The sequence below is a fragment of the Rhinopithecus bieti genome, unplaced genomic scaffold (assembly GCF_001698545.2).
Source record: "Rhinopithecus bieti isolate Rb0 unplaced genomic scaffold, ASM169854v2 scaffold_53667, whole genome shotgun sequence".
In the NCBI taxonomy this organism is placed as follows: domain Eukaryota; kingdom Metazoa; phylum Chordata; class Mammalia; order Primates; family Cercopithecidae; genus Rhinopithecus; species Rhinopithecus bieti.
Window position 1 is genome coordinate 1 of NW_016820707.1, and position 13,236 is coordinate 13,236.

At 48.0% G+C, this 13,236-nt stretch overlaps 1 long non-coding RNA gene across 1 annotated transcript; it reads left to right on the top strand.

Moving 5' to 3' along the window:
- The first annotated feature begins 822 nt into the window (after positions 1-822).
- LOC108520502 (uncharacterized) lies at positions 823-11,876 on the top strand. The gene is made up of 3 exons (XR_001882922.1): positions 823-869; positions 8,908-8,996; positions 11,522-11,876. It is a non-coding gene; the product is annotated as an uncharacterized LOC108520502 (long non-coding RNA).
- The last annotated feature ends 1,360 nt before the right edge of the window (positions 11,877-13,236 follow it).

The window sequence follows — 13,236 nt, forward strand, 5'->3', positions numbered from 1 at the left end:
ATAAACATAAAAATAAAGGAACCAGTTTGTAGAAAGCGGGAGAGGTTCCCATGGAAATTCAAGCCACAGCTGTGGCTGGACAGGTTGGAGCAGTGAGCATCTTCTTAGGGATCAATGACTCTGATCTATTATCGAGAGAAGGAAAGGATCATTGTGGTCCGGGGAAGACAGGGGTACTCCGTACGAATTTTCAATACGTTTATAGTTTGTTTATAGTTTGGCACGTGTCAATCTTCAGAGTTACATGTAACAGTGAAGGTGCTGCGTTTTCTTGCGTAGGTCCTGCCCCTTCTGTTTACTCATGTTAAGCTCACGGTTCCAAAATTCATTCTCATATGAACAGGTACTCTCTTCTCTACTTTCACATGCTTTTCTTTTTTTAAAATTAGTAACGTTGCATCGGTAAGACTGTTTCTATTTTGCGGGAATATTCACATTCAATGTTAATTCCCATAGCTCCTGGGAGAAGCAGCCATTTTAAATTTGCATGCCCCGCCCTAGTGATCCGGAGCTCTCTCCTCCCTGTCCGCCCGTCAGCCACTGAAAAGAAACGCCCTTGTAAATCACCACTACCGCGGGAATGCGTTCTCCTCTTCATTGCTCTTCAACAGGAAAAGCTTAGGACTAAAGAGAAGAAGAGTTCTGTGAGACTTTTCTTTCCATCTCTCTGTCTTTCTTTTTTTTTTCTTTGTTTTCCGTTTTCTTTTCTTTTTTTTTTTTTTTGAGACGGAGTTTTGCCCTTGATTCTTATGTTTCAGTGCAATGGCGCCATCTCCACTCACTGCAACCTCCGCCTCCCGGCTTCGAGCGATTCTCCTGCCTCAGTCTCTGGAGCAGCTGGAATTACAGGCCTGCACCACCACGCCCAGGTAAGTTTATATTTTTATAGAGAGACTGGTGTTGCACCATGTTAGGCAGGCTGGTCTCGGACTCAGGTGATGTGCCTGCCTTGTCCTCCCAAAGTGCTGCGATTACAGGCCTGAGCCACTGTGCCTGGTGGTTACAGAATTTTTTTTTTATTTTCTTGCTTTTTTTTTTTCTGGACGGAGTTTCGCTCCTATTGCCCAGGCTGGAGTGCAATGGCCGAATCTCGGCTAACCCCAACATCCGCCTCCCGGGTTTCAAGCGATTCTCCTGCCTCGGCCTCCCGAGAAGCTGGGATTACAGGCATGTGCCACCACGCTTGGCTAATTTTGTATTTTTAGGAGAGACAGGGTTTCTCCATGTTCATTAGGCTGATCTCAAACTCCTGCCCTCAGGTGATCCTCCCGCCTCAGCCTCCCAAAGTGTTGAGATTACAGGCGTGAGCCACTGCGCGTGGCGGTTACAGAATTTCTAAGCAGCAAAGCATTCAAGAGGTGACTTGGGTGTTAAAAGCATACAGGTTTTTCTTGTTGTTGCTGCTCTTGTTTTTATTTTTTTGAGACAGTCTCGCTCTGTCGCCCAGGCTGGCATGCAGTGGCAAGGTCTCGGCTCACGGCAACCTCTGCCTCTCGGGTTCAAGTGATTCTCATGCCTCAAGTCTCCTGAGTAGCTGGGATTACAGGTGCCTGCCACCCCACCCAGCTAATTTTTGTCTTTTTATTAGAGATGGGGTTTCACCATGTAGGCCAGGCTGGTCTCAAATTCCTGATGTCAGGTGATCAGCCTGCCTCAGCCTCCCAAAGTGGTGGGATTACAGGCATCAGCTATCGTGCCCAGTAGCATTCAGTTGTTTTTTTTTTTTTTTTTTTTTTTTTTTTTTTTTTTTTTTATGATGGAGTCTCGCTGTGTCGCCCAGGCTGGAGTGCAGTGGCACAATCTCAGCTCACTGCAATCTTCATCTCCCGGGTTCAAACAATTCTCCCACCTCAGCCTCCCACGTAGCTGGGACCACAGGCGCCTGCCACCACGCCAGGCTAATTTTTGTATTTTTAGTAGAGATAGGATTTCACCATATTGGCCAGGCTGGTCTCAAACTCCTGACGTCGTGATCTGCCTGCCTAGGCTTCCCAGAGTGCTGGGATTACAGGCATGAGCCACAGCATCTGGCCAGCATTCAGTTGTGAAAGTGAAACAAGCCAGGAGCAGTGATTCATGCCTGTTGTCCCAGCCCTTTGGGAGGCCGAACAGATCACAAGGTCAGTAGTTCAAGACCAGCCTGGCGAAGATGGTGAAACCCCATCTCTACTAAAAATACAAAAATTAGCAGGGCTTTGTGGCAGGCTCCTGTAATTCCAGCTACTTGGGAGGCTGAGGCAGAGAACTGCTTGAATCTGGGAGGCAGGGGTTGCAATGAGCCGAGATCATGCCACTGCACTGTGGCCTGGTCACAGAGCGAGACTCCATTAAAAAAAAAAAAAAAAAAAAACAGGCACAGTGGCTCACGCCTGTAATCCCAGCACTTTGGGAGGCTGAGGTGGGTCGATCACGAGGTCATGGGATTGAGACCATCCTGAGTAACAGGGTGAAACCCCATCTCTACTAACAATACAAAAAATTAGCTGAGCGCGGTAGTGGGTGCCTGTAGTTCCAGCTACTCGGGAAGCTGAGGTGGGAGAATGGCGTGAACTTGGGAGTTGGAGCTTGCAGTGAGCCAAGATGGTGCCACTGCACTCCAACTTGGGTGACAGAGCGAGACTCTGTCAAAAAAAAAAAAGAAAAAAAGAAAAAAAGAAAAAAAAAACCACGTTAAAATGAGAATACCATTTCAAAAAATTTGCAGCCTGCAATGCAGTAGAAAAGAAAAACCCAGTCTGGGTGCAGTGCCTCATGCCTGTAATCCCAGTACTTTGGGAGGCTAAGGCAGGCAGATCACAAAGTCAAGAGATTGAGACCATCCTGTCCAACCTGGTGAAACTCGGTCTCTATTGAAAATAAAAAAATTAGCTGGGCGTTGTGGCACACCCCTGTAGTCCCAGCTACTCAGGAGCCTGAGACAGGAGAATTGCTTGAACCTGGGAGGCGGAGGTTGCAATGAGCTGAGATTGTGCCAGTGCACTCCAGCCTGGCAACAGAGCAAGACTCCATCTCAAAAAAAAAAAAAAAATTCTGAGGAGAAATTTAGGCTGGCCTCAGAAATTTGCATAAGTAACTAAGAGTCAGGCCGGGCGCGGTGGCTCAAGCCTGTAATCCCAGCACTTTGGGAGCCGAGACCGGGCGGGATCACGAGGTCAGGAGATCGAAACCATCCTGGCTAACACGGTGAAACCCCGTCTCTACCTAAAAAAATACAAAAAACTTAGCCGGCGAGGTGGCGGCGCCTGTAGTCCCAGATACTCGGGAGGTGAGGTAAGGAGAATGGCGTGGAACCCGGGAGGGGAGCTTGCAGTGAGCCTGAAGATCTGGCCACTGCGATCCATCTGGGTGACAGAGCGAGACTCCCGTCCTCAAAAAAAAAAAAAAAAAAAAAAGAGAGTCATGAAGTTAATCATGAAGACAATGGGGGGAAGTTTCTCCAGGGTATGTCAGAGACCTTCCTGTGGCAGACCCTCACATCACAGGCTCGGAGGCCTAGGAGGAAAAAATGGTTGCATGGGCTGTGCCCAGGGCCCCCCTGCTCTGTGCAGCCTGGGGACTTTGTCCCTTCTATCCCAGCTGCTCCAGCCATGACTAAAAGGGGCCTAGGTACACCTCAGGCTGTGGCTTCAGAGGGTGCAAACCCTAGGCCGTGGCAGCTTTCACGTGGTGTTGTGCCTGAGAGTGTATAGAAGTCAACAACTGAGGCTTGGGAACCTCCGCCAAGATTTCAGAGGATGTGTGGAAATGACTGGATGTCCAGGTAGAGATGTGCTGCAGGGGTGGAGCCCTCATGGAGAAGGACTGCTAGGGTGATGCGAAAGGATATTGTGGGGTGCAAGCCCTGACACAGACACCCAACTGGGGCAGTGCCTAGTGGAGCTGCAACTGCAAGAAAAGGGTCACTGTACTCCAGACCCCAGAATGGTAGATCCACTGACAGCTTGCACCTTGCTCCTGGAAAAGCCACAGGCACTCAATGTCAGCCTGTGAAAGCAGCCGGGAGTGGGGGCTATATCCTGCAAAGTCACAGGGGCAGAGCTGCCAAGGCCATGGGAGCCCATCTCTTGCATCAGTGTGACCTGCGCATGAGACATGGAGTCAAAGGAAATCATTTTGGGGCTTTAAGATTTGACTGCTGCCAGACACGGTGGCTCACTCCTGTAATTCCAGCACTTTGGGAGGCCGAGGTGGGAGGGTCACTTGAGGTCAGGAGTTCAAGACCAGCCTGGCCAACATGGTGAAACTCCATCTCTACTAAAAATACAAAAAAAAATTAGCCAGGCATTGTGGCATGTGCCTGTAATCCCAGCTACTCAGGAAGCTGAGGCAGGAGAATTGCTTGAACCCGGGAGGTGGAGGTTGCAGTGAGCCAAGATCGCACCACTGCACTCCACCCTGGCCAACAGAGCAAGACTCCATCTCAAAAAAAAAAAAATTTTTTTTTGATTGCTCCACTGGATTTCAGACTTGCAAAGGAGGTCTGTAACTCTTTGTTTTGGCCAATTTCTCCCATTTTGAACAGCTGTATTTACTCAGTGCCTGTACCCTCATTGTATCTAGCAAGTAACAAACTTGCTTTTTTTTTTTTTTTTTTTTTGAGACAGTCTCACTCTGTCACCCATGCTGGAGTGCAGTGCCATGATTGGCTTACTACATCCTCTGCCTGCTGAGTTCAAGCGATTCTCCTGCTTCAGCCTCCAGAGTAGCTGGGATTACAGGCCCATGCCATCACACCCAGCTAATTGTTTTGTATTTTTAGTAGAGACGGGGTTTCACAATGCTGGCCAGGCTAGTCTTAAACTCCCGAATTCAGATGATGTGCCTGCCTTGGCCTCCCAAAGTGCTGGAATCACAGGTGTGAGCCACCATGCCCGACCCTAACTTGCTTTTGATTTTACAGGCTGGTAGGTGGAAGGGACTTGCCTTGTCTCAGATGAGACTTCGGACTGTAGACGTTTTAGTTAATGCTGAATTAAGACTCTGGGAGACTGTTGGGAAGGCATGATAGGTTTTGAAATGTGAGGACATGAGATTTGGGAGGGGCCAGAACAAAATGATATGGTCTGGCTGTGTCCCCACCCAAGTCTCATCTTGAATTGTAGCTCCCATAATTCCCACGTGTCATGGGTGGGACCCAGTGGGAGGTAATTGAATCATGGGGCCAGGACTTTCTCATATTGTTCTCATGACAGTGAATAAGTCTCACAAGATCTGATGGTTTTATAAAGGGGAGTTCCACCGCACAAGTTGTCTCTTGCCTTCCACCATGTAAGACATGCCTTTCATCTTCCACCATGATTGTGAGGCTTCCCCAGACACGTGCAACTATGAGTCCATTAAACCTCTTTTTCTTTATAAATTACCCAGTCTCAGGTATGTTTTTATTAGCAGCGTGAGAACACACTAGTGCAGACCTGTTGGACCCCAGGTAGCAAATGTGGATGTCTATTTTCCCCTAGCATGCCCAGGGTTAAGGTGAGCCCAGTCAGCTTCCACCAGTTACACTCAGTGGCACAGGTGCAGTTTGTTAGAGTTGGTGCAATTAGATTAGTTAGAGGTGGGCCCAAGGACTTTGGGGATGTGGGTTGAGGGGGTGGGGAGTGGGGTGACAGGTACCAAAGTGTAGCAGAGGGAGGGATGGTAGAGATGATTGGAGAGTGTGACCCTCGAAGTGGATGGGGTTATGGCAGTCGACAATGACAAGACCTAGGGTTAGACCAGGTAAGTTAGTGGCTGGGGTAGTCAAGGCTGAGGTCAAGGAACTGGGGAACTAGGGTGTCGATTGATGACAGGAGTTATGCTGGAGAGACAGTGCTCCAGGAGCTAAAAACCTTCAAGGAATAAAGTAAATGTTGGCATGTAGTGACCAGCAGCCAGGAGAGACAACAGCAACAAGAAGGGGTAGTGGACAGCAAAGGTGCAAGGCACAATGGAATAGAGGTGGGGAGAGCAAACAGAAAGAGGAAAGCAAGCAATGTCCTCAGGGGGAGGATAGAGCAAATGAAGAAAGGGGGGCCGGGCACGGTGGCTCACGCCTGTAATCCCAGCACTTTGAGAAGCCGAGGCAGGTGGATCACCTGAGGTCGGGAGTTTAAGACCAGCCTGACCATTATGGAGAAACCCGTCTCTACCAAAAATACAAAAAAATTTAGCCAGGCGTGGTGGCACATGCCTGTAATCCCAGCTACTCCACAGGCTGAGGCAGGAGAATCGCTTGAACTGGGGAGGTGAAGGTTGCAGTGAGCTGATATCGCACTATTGCACTCTAGCCTGGGCAACAAGAGCGAAATTCCGTCTCAAAAAAAAAAAAAAAAGAAGAAAGAAGAAAGGAGGCTGAGAATAGGGTGGATGGTAGGAAAATTAGCAAGGTTTCAGAAATCAGACATGGGATAAGAGACCGGAGCTGCTTGTAACTGGTGGGCATAGGGCAGAAATGCAGAACTGTTGGATCGTTCTACAGTGAGTAGTAGATACCTCGAAAGCAGCTGCAGCCTTTGGTCTTGGCTCTTATTACCTGGGGGGGATGTCACCTCTGTCCAAGCAGTAAATCCCAGGAGCCTCCGAAGACCACCATAGCAGTCCTCAGTGCCAGGCGAGTCTGCTAAAATAAAAACACCATGCTTTGCCAAGAAGGGGGGGAAAAAAGCTTTATCGCAGGTTGCAATCGAATTTTGGGGACAGGCCGGGTGCAGTAACTCAGGTCTGTAACCCCAGTACTTTGGGAGGCCCAAATGGGTGGATCACTTTGAGGTCAGGCGTTCGAGACCAAGCTGACCAACATGGCAAAACCCCATCTCTACTAAAAATGCAAAAAAAATTAGCCAGTCATAGTGGGCACGTGCATGTAATCCCAGCTACTCAGGAGGCTGAAGCACAAGAATCGCTTGATCCTGGGAGGCAGAGGTTGCAGTAAGCCGAAATCTGGCCACTGCACTCCAGCCGGGGTTGGGGGTTGTGGGGGGACCCTTACAGTCATCACTGTAAAGAGTGAGACTATCTTTAAAAAAAGAAAAAAGGAAATAGGCTGGGCGCGGTGGCTCAAGCCTGTAATCCCAGCACTTTGGGAGGCCGGGACGGGCGGATTACGAGGTCAGGAGATCAAGACCATCCTGGCTAACACAGTGAAACCCCGTCTCTACTACAAAAAAAAAAAATACAAAAAAACTAGCCGGGCAAGGTGGCAGGCGCCTGTAGTCCCAGCTACTCAGGAGGCTGAGGCAGGAGAATGGCGTAAAACCCGGGAGGCGGAGCTTGCAGTGAGCCAAGATCCGGTCACTGCACTCCAGCCTGGGCGACCGAGCGAGACTCCATCTCAAAAAAAAAAAAAAAAAAGGAAATGGAAACTAGCCACAGACCAAAAAAAAAAAAAAAAAACTAGCAAGAATGTAAAGCCTACTTTTGGCAGTTGCCCATATGGAGAGGAATGAATGCAGCATTCTTGAAATCATTGAACTATTAGATCGGGAAGCTGAAGTGGGAGAACCATTTGAATCTGGGAAGTCGAGGTCATAGTTTTGAAGCCAGTAAAAGTATAAAGAAGCCTAAAATAAAAACTCAACTACACTTGCATAATATAATGCAATGGAAACGTGAATATAACAAACTAATATTTGAAATACAACACTCAGGCACCCAAAAAACAAAAGTTAACCTCCGCTAGAAGTACTATATAACCTTCTATTCTAACTCTCATATTCCAAAGGCCCATTTGACATAGCATCCTTGGATAGAGAAGGTGCATAAACAGTAGGCTGGTATAAACACAAAGTTACATATGACATGAACTAAAAGGCCTGAAAATTTCAGTAACGTTAGCATTTTGGCCGCGCCGTTACCGTCATCCTGTCACGCATATTACACTCAAATCACGGTGAGCCACGACAGGGGCAATTGAGAACTCCCGTTGTTTCTCAACAGGCCTGCTGAAAACAGCAAGCCGTTGGGCATGGTTTATTGTTGGCTACATTTTCAAGTGAATTCTCAGATCGGTTTTTGCCCCGTGGCTGAAGCGCCATTTCTAATTTGCATGTCTCGCCCTTTCCCGCGTGGGTAGGCGTGGCTACAGCGGTCTGAGTCCCACCTGCGGTCCAGCTATGCTCCCAGTGGCCGAAGGGGGTCTAGACAGTGGTCAGGGGGAGATGGGTGTGGGCGTTGTTAGGCAGGAATCTAGACCCAACATGGCGGCGTTACCTGGCGTAGCGGACCTTTTGTTAAAGACTCCCTTCACCCTTGTGCACACCCGCAGACTTACATGCGTCAGAGTTCTGGCTGGGCAACCACACTCCCCCATGATCTGCAGCTCACCTGCATTCCACAAGTTTGTAAACAGCAGTTTTGGTTGACAGTTTCCAAAGACTCCTTCCTCATGACCCTTACTCAACTCCTGCCCTAGTAGTTTCAAGATCCCCCAGGCCCTATTTGCACAACCAGCTTCCCTACCCCTCGGGCTATAAAAAGCCCCTACCCTCCTCTCTCAGTGCGACTTCCTCGGCCCGCACCTTTGGACCGAGGAACCTCACTCGCGAGTCCTAATAAAGGCTATTCTCACTGCCATTTGCCTTGTGTCTTCGTTCCTGGTTCGGTTCCAGCCTCAGTTTACCTTTACAGGCGTCACTAGCAGTCTGTGGGAGGGAGTTGGAGAGTGATCCGAGCTCTTTTGAGGAAAGTCATCGGGTCATCACTGTAAAGACTGGAGCATCCCGCGGCCTGGCTGGGTCCGAAGCGAAGGCATAGACGATGGCCCCTGCCACCCCCGCCCCCTTCCCGGGTCCACAGAGAGAAATCGGGCCGCGAGACCGCGCCCTGAGGGGGCTGCCGCCCTGGGAGACACAGCCCCGTCCCCACGCCTTGCCCTCTTGGCAGGGCACTGGGGGCAAACCACTTAACATCCTGACTCTGTTTCCCCAGCTGGAAAGCGGAAACACCAATGCCTACCTCGTGGAGTGGAGGAAGCAGAAACGGAGCTGAGGAAGGGACGTGGCTCAGTAGTGTACAATGTGAGTCAGAGTGTCCCACGGGCTTCCCTGGAAGGGGTCATGACTATGAAATGACTGAGCAACTGTGTTGCCTGAAGACAGTAATATAGGAAGCATTTACTGTTTGGCTTAGTCTCTGTGTTAAGTGCCCTCCTCATTACAAACTTGCAAAAGTTACATACAGATGCAGAAGTTGAGGCAGAGAGGTTAAGCAGCTTGCCCAAGACCACAGGGAGGTAGGATTTAAACCTACCTGTGTGCACTGGCCACAGCATCTTCCCCATCACTCCATCCACCTGTGAAGCAGAGAGCGTAGAGCCAAAAATGGATACCTAGAGAAAGATAATTTGTTCTTGTGTGTCCAGCACTCTATGAGACAAAGCATTGAACCTGAGACACAAGTCTTCTGTCTGCAAAGAGGCAGGAACCAAGCTGTCTGCTGCAGCTGTTGAGAAGAGCCTTGGCCCTGGCATGGTGGCTTATGCCTGTAATCCCAACAGTTTGGGAGGACGAAATGGGAGGTTCACTTGAGCCCAGGAGTTCAAGACCAGCCTTGGCAACAGAGTGAGAGCCCCACCTCTACAAAAAAAAAAAGGTATATATATATATATATACACAGAAAATGTGCTGGGCGTGGTGGAGCAGGCTTGTAGTTCCAGTGACTGGGGAGACTGAGTTTGAGGGACTACTTGAGCCCTGGGAGGACCACTTGAGCCCTGGGAAAACGGCTTGAGCCCCAGGAGGCCAAAGCAGCAATGAGCCGTGATCAGGCCACTGCACTCCACTCCAACCTGGGGGACCGATTGAGACCCTATCTGAAAAAAAAAGAAAGAAAGAAAGAAAAAAAAGCCCAGGCAGCGTGGCTCATGCCTGTAATCCCAGCACTTTGGGAGGCCTAGGCGGGTGGATCATCTGAGGTCAGGAGTTCCGAGACCAGCCTGGCCAACATGGTGAAACCTCATCTGTACCAAAAATACAAAAAATTAGCCAGGCGTGGTGGCTGGCACCTGTAATCCCAGCTGCTTGGGAGGCTGAGCTGGGAGAATCGTTTGAACCCAGAGGCGGAGGTTGCAGTGAGCCATGATGGCACCATCACACTCCAGCCTGGGAGACAGAGCAAGACTCCATCTCAAAAATAAATAAATAAATAAAAAAGTCGGGCATGGTGGCAGGTGCTTGTAATCCCAGATAATCGGGAGGCTGAAGCAGGAGAATCGCTTGAGCCTGGGAGGCAGAGATTGCAGTGAGCCGAGACCATGCCACCCACTGCACTCCAGCCTGGGCAACAGAGCGAGACACCATATCCAAGAAAAAAAAAAAGGCAAGGGAAAACAGCTTAGGCAACTCTGAGGCTTTTTTTTTTTTTTTCCTTTATAAAACAGGAATCTTAAAATCTAGCCTGTAGTCCTGGTGTTCTCTACCCTCATCCACACAGGATCTCTGTTCTCTTTTACCTGGCTTTATTTTACTCAATGGCCCCTGTCGCCTGATGTGTTTATTGCGTTTTAGCATAGTAGAATGTAAGCTCGAGAGCAGGAACCTTTGTTGTTTGTTCACTTTTCTATGACTAGCACCCTGAACAATGCCTGGCATATAGTAGCCACTCAATATATATTTTTTGAATGAATGAATATTAAACATATTAGTATTTCCTAAAATAGAAAGTGATTAGTAAATCTCCTGGCTTGTGGTAAGTATCATGACACTGCTGGGCTCACTATTTTACTGCCTCTCTGCTCATTTCCACGTTTATCAGGCCATCTTTTGCTTGCTAATTTGGTTTCCCAGGTACTGCTTTTTTTTATTCTTTGTTTTTTAGTAGAGATGGGTTCTCACTATGTTGCCCAGGCTGATCTCAAACTCCTGAGCTCAAGCAATCATCCTTCCTCAGCCTCCCAAAGTACTGGGGTTACAGGCATGAGCCACCATTCCCGGCCTCCAGTATTGAGTACTTAGGGGAACCAAGGGGACACTTCCCTTCTTTGCCCTCTGAAGATTCAGTGAAAAATCACTGGCACGAGGCAGGAGAAAAGGCATATGATTTTGTTTTTAATGTGTATACATGAGAGTCTTCAGAACAAAGACCCAAAAATACAGAAAAAAATTGTCCATTTTAATGCTTATGGTCAGTAAAGTATGGAAGGCCATATAGCAATATGAGTGGACAAGACGGCATGCTGTAAGGTGAGTACAATGAGTGGGGAAATCCCTAAGGCCCCTGTCTGTCCAGGTTTTTTTTTTTTTTTTTTTTGGCAACACAGTCTCACTCTATTGCCCAGACTGGAGTGCAGTGGTGTGATCATACCTCACGGTAACCTGAAACTCCTAGGCTCAAGAGATCCTCCCATCTCAACCTCTTGAGTAGCTAGGACTACAGGTGTGTGCCATCACACCCAGCAAAGTTTGTTAAGTTTTTAATTTTTTGTAGAAACAGGGTCTTGCCTTTTGAGACTCAATGTGGAAATTTCTTGAAGCCGTTTTCACATCTTTCTTCTCAGCCACACTTTCCATGACGAGCTGTTGCTGTCTGTCTCTTTCTCCTTTAGACTTTTGCCACATGGAGGATCTTGAACTCCTGGCATCAAGCAGTCCTCCCGCCTCGGCCTCCTACAGCGTGGGAATTACAGGCATGGGCCACCATGCCTGGCCTGTCCAGATCCTTGTTGGCTTCTCTGAGCATGCATTCCTTCCTTCTGGATATGGGGCAGGATGCTCTGTGGAAAAGGGGTCTTACGACCTACAGTCAAACAAAGTAGGTCAGGTAATTTCTTTGTGGCCAGTTTTTACAGATAGGACAGAGGGAAAAACAGAGTAATATTTTTTGTGGGGAAAAGAGAGATCAGCCTGTTACTGTGTCTATATAGAAAGAAGTAGACATAAGAGACTCCATTTTGTTCTGTATTTGAGATGCTATTAATCTGTGACCCTACCCCAACCTTGTCCTTGCAAGAGACATGTGCTGTGGTGACTCAAGGTTTAATGGATTTTGGGCTGTGCAGGATGTGCTTTGTTAAACAAGTGCCTAAAGGCTGCTTGCTGGTTAAAGGTCATCACCATTCTCTTAATCTCAAGTAAGAGAAAAGCATTTGTCTCCTGCCTGTCCCTGGGCAATGGAACATCTCAGAGTGAGACCCGATTGTATGCTCTGTTTACTGAGCTAGGAGAAAACCGCGTTACGGCATAAGGTGGGATTTACGGCATAAGGTGGGACTTGCTGGCGCAATGCTGTTAAGAGGTTTATGGAGATGTTTGCATACGCATATCAAAGCACAGCATTTTCCTTTGAACTTATTCATGTAACAGAGATCTTTATCCATATGTCTTACTGCTAATTTTCTCCCTAAAATGATCCTATTGTCCTGCCACTCCCTTATCTTTAAGATGGTAAAGATAATTATCAATAAATACTAAGGGAACACAGAGACCGGTGCCGGCGTGGGTCCTCTGTATGCTGAGCGCCGGTCCCCTGGGCCCACTTTTCTTTCTCTATACTTTGTCTCTGTGTCTCATTTCTTTTCTCAAGTCTCTCGTTCCACCTAACGAGAAACGCCCACAGATGTGGAGGGGTAGGCCACCCCTTCAATTTTTAAGCTTGTAGGTTGGCTTTGGAGAAAAGGGCTTCTGGTTTCTATGACCTGCCTCAGGGAAGAGGGATTTTCGTGTCTATGGCTAGCCTCAGGGGAGAATGGGACTGAGAGACAGGAGGAGAGAGTCAGAGAAAAACTTTTTACTTCTGAGGCTGCTGCTGAGGCCTTCATTTTATGGTATTGTTTTCTGAGCCCACTGTATGCCAGAGTATCTAAGTTTGCTTTTCGGCCTTTCAACAATCCCAAATGCAGCCAGGTATAGTGGCTTACACTTGTAATCCCAGCACTTTAGGAGGCAAAGTGGGAGGATCACTTGAGCCTAGGAGTTTGAGACCAGGTTGGGCAACATAGTGAGACCTCATCTCTAGAAATAATAATAATAAAAATAAGGCCAGTTACAGTGGCTCACACCTGTAATCCTAGCACTTTGGGAGGCCAAGGCAGGAGGATCACTTAAGCTCAGGAGTTCAAGACGAGCTTGGGCAACATAGTGAGATCTCATCTCTATTGAAAATATAATAAATAAAATAAAATAAAATAAAATAAAAGTTAGCTTGTTCACTTTCATGTTCCGCCTGTACACCTGGCTCCTCCTTTTGAGTTCTCAGAAGAGAGCAGTAGCAGAATTAGTAAAAGGACTAAAGTCTTTGATCTTTCTGAGAAGTGCATAGAAG